At 32.7% G+C, this 3,751-nt stretch overlaps 1 long non-coding RNA gene across 1 annotated transcript; it reads left to right on the top strand.

Annotated features, from left to right (window-relative positions):
• The first annotated feature begins 1,583 nt into the window (after window positions 1–1,583).
• LOC118481293 lies at window positions 1,584–3,325 on the top strand. Its single transcript, XR_004865270.1, has 3 exons — window positions 1,584–1,720; window positions 2,224–2,290; window positions 3,251–3,325. It is a non-coding gene; the product is annotated as an uncharacterized LOC118481293 (long non-coding RNA).
• Window positions 3,326–3,751: the final 426 nt, after the last annotated feature.

Here is a 3,751-nt window from a genome sequence, read left to right as displayed (position 1 = left end):
ACTTTCTGTTTGTCTCACAAAAGTTCCTCAATAATTTTTGAACATTAAAATCCATTCACATGTTAAAGTTGAACAAATCATGAGAAAAGTAATTTAATCAGTTTGAAACCGTTAGAGGTGTCCATCGGTTCTTTTCAATTTATTCGATTATTTGGTTTCTTTTATTCGGTTAAATTTTTTTCTTGGTTAACTCGAAAATCGAACCAAAACAAACAGAAGTTAAGTACTTCAAAGTTGAATTACAGATCGCATTCGAATTTGGTTTGGTTTTCGGTTTCAACTGAATACAACAATTTCATATAATTGGGTTTATTCGACTAAATATAAAGTATGATTTACTTTGGTTACTCGGTTGATTGGGCTACATATAATCTGAATTCATTTATTTGGTTTGGGTTTAAATCATTTTTTGTTTGATTTTCGTTTTAACTGTTTCAAGTTCTGTACCAATGACCTATGAATTTTCAAACACATCTTAGGTTAAAACATAACTTCATGTAGCAAGTTATAAAAAAAAAAGTTTTTGTCGTAATTTTGTTTATGTGAAGGGACTTTAATGTTCAAAAAAATTTGTTGAGCGACTTTCGTGAGATAAAACAGAAAGTATGTTGGTTTTTTACGTACAAAAAATTATTGAGGGACTTTTATGAGAAAAAGAAAAATATATATTGGTTTTTTATGGTATTTGATTTTTTTTAAATACATTAATTATTTTTACTCTACTTACTTCTTGTACTGTAATTACTCTAGTTTTTTTAGCGGTAACGCTATTTTTACTCTACTTTTACACCAATTATTTTAAATTATTTCTTTGCCTAGTTTTGAATCTAGACCTCCCTCTAAAAAGGCATATACCAAGTGAGCGAACCCAAGTTAACAATTACTCTACTTTTTTACATTAAGTAAGTTAATTTAATTTGTATAGATCCCACCCATGATTTTATAATGTATATTTCCAAATGCGTATATAATCCGTAACCACACTAAATAAATTCACGTTAAACATATAAAGTGCATATGAGTATGCCCAAATGAAAACTTTAACACATGAATTAATCTACCCTTAAACAAGTGTCGATAATGAAGTATTTAATTGTGTTTAATATTGTGAATGTTTTTCATACGCAATAGGAAGCAAACGAGTTCATGGAATTGATTGCAAAAGGAACCATCAAGCCTCCCTTTGGTAATCCACAAAGAGTCAAAGACCAATTACGAGTCCAAGTGGTAGTACCATTCAACCCGAAAGAACAGGAGCTACAAAGGAACAAAAGAAATCTGTCCATCTTGGCTTCTAAATTCTAATAATGTATGTAAATTTTTTTTTTTAACAATGGAATTCTATGGTTATTGTAACACCCTTAAAATTTTTAAATATATATAAATATATGCGTGTTGAAAATAAAATAATGAGATTTTAAATTAGGAATAATAAACCTAGTTAAAATCTTGTTATAAAAAGATGAGAAATCAAAGAATTTCAGCCATTTTTATAAAATAATAACTTAGATGGACTAAAGTTGGGCAAATTGAAACAAGTGTTTTAAACTCAAAACTCACACAACTTGTGTGTGAGCTGGGATCGGCCAAACCATAGGAGAAACAGAGACTTCATCTCGAAACCCTAACCTTACTTAAATCCTTCAAAAGTCAAAGAAGAATTCAATCAGGATTCAATCTTAAGCTAGAATCTTGATCACTAACATTAGGAGATCGAAAGGTATGCTTAATTTTGATACATGATGATGTTTTGATTATTCTTAAATTCTCATAATTGAAATTATTAGAGAACTGATTGATGTTATGACTAAATTAGGATGATTATAATCCTAAGAACAAGTCTTAGACAAGAAATTGATAGTTTCATGTTATAATCTACTGAATTCAATGTTATCATAGGTGTGGTTATATGGATTTTGTGAAGATACTTGAATTCTTGTGATACTTGATGTTAATCGAATGTTATGATGCCAATTTGAGTGTTGTTTCATTCATACTAGACATGGGATATTGAACATGATGAATTCATATGGGAAACTTGTTAATTATGAACATAATCATGTTAGTGTTATGATCTCGCCTTTAAGTTGTTCGATAAAATGTCTAAGTGAACCAGAATGTTTGAAAAATATGAAGTAATCACTTAATTGATTAACTAGAAGTGTTATATGGCGAATATTGAACCATGAGTTCTAAGTGATATATTCGAATTAAATTTTATAGCCAATTTGGGTGGATCGTCTAGTAACCAAGGCGGAGCGGATAATCGGTTGAAAGGAAAGCTCTAAAGGTACGTGGCTATATGCTTCATAGAAATTGTTAGTTATTTATTTCAATTGTTATTGAACAATATATGTCTTGTGACAAATTTCGTAAATTGTCAAAACGGTGGATTTCCGTAAAGACAAACCGAATAATTTAACTCAGAAATTAGAGTTATGATTCTATAATGAAAGTCATGGATCTCACTAGAATAGTCGAATGGGTCAATTGGACTTAATCGGCGAATGTTTGGTACATAAAACGACGAATGTCGTTAAGAAAACCAAACGGGTCAAAACAACCAAAGTAATGAACTTTGGAAAAAGAAAGCGATGAATTCCGCTAATAAAGCTAAACGGGTCAATAGGATGTTTTGATGTAATCCGGAAAGATTACATGTATAAAAACATCAAAATATTATAGAATATAACTAGATCTATATAGGTACGATCAGACAAATTCAAATGCACCATTATGTTAGGCGTGTTATATATGTTAGTTGTATAGAACTTTGGAAGGTAAAAACTAAGTTTATGATTCATGTTAATGAACGGATCAAATAATTATGAAGTTTTTCATAAGTCGAGACCTAAAAGTTTAAAATAAATGTTCATATAAAAGTTGGATTTTTAGTCCATAGTGTAGATGACCGAATTACGATCACGTAGGAAGAAACGTAACCCAATTCGGATCAATAACGAAGAAGTTATGATGATTTGCGTAAAAGTAAGGTTGGCTGAAAAATATGCAGGTCTAAATCAGAACTCGCTGTTAAAATAAGGGTGCCACATCACGCGACAAGAATAGGTCATACCGTCGCGTCATGCAAAGGTGCTCGCGGCCTGCGACGGCTTCGGCCCACCTCGGTCGCGCCCCGCGACAAGCCTAAATGGCTGCGATATTGTTGTTCGGTGTTTGTTTCAGCTCAGGGACTTGTAAATACATATTATAATATCTCATACCTAATATTTGATGATTTTGGTTATAGGTAACAGGTAGAAACTTGCGGATGTTGATCAAGCACACTCAAGGACCGAACACACAAATGGCAAAGCTTCCGCAAATAAAATCGTTTCTTTTGTCACGAAACTTATGTGTAATAATTATAACCGTTTTGTTTGGGATGTCTTAAACATTGTAAATATCGTTTGAAGTTTTTTTAACTATATGTAAATGTCGTTTGGTTCATGTTTTGTAAAAACGACATTTTAAACGGGTTATATATTATATAAATTATCAAATGGTTATAAGGGTCTTACAGTTATAGAACCGGGTCAGCATATACTAGCATATACTATGGAAGAAGAAACTTATTCCCCCCATGTTTTTTTCATTCCATCCCATCTTGCACCCTTCATTAACAACACCATAACCCACCACTCTCGCTACCACCCGCCACCACCACCGACCACCGATGCTCACCGGCGCTGCCACCCGTAACCCGCCACCGCTGCCACCCACCACCACCGCCACCCCGAAGGCCACCGCT

The sequence above is a fragment of the Helianthus annuus genome, chromosome 8 (assembly GCF_002127325.2).
Source record: "Helianthus annuus cultivar XRQ/B chromosome 8, HanXRQr2.0-SUNRISE, whole genome shotgun sequence".
NCBI classification, from domain to species: Eukaryota; Viridiplantae; Streptophyta; class Magnoliopsida; order Asterales; family Asteraceae; genus Helianthus; species Helianthus annuus.
This window is presented reverse-complemented; position numbering and strand designations above follow the sequence as displayed.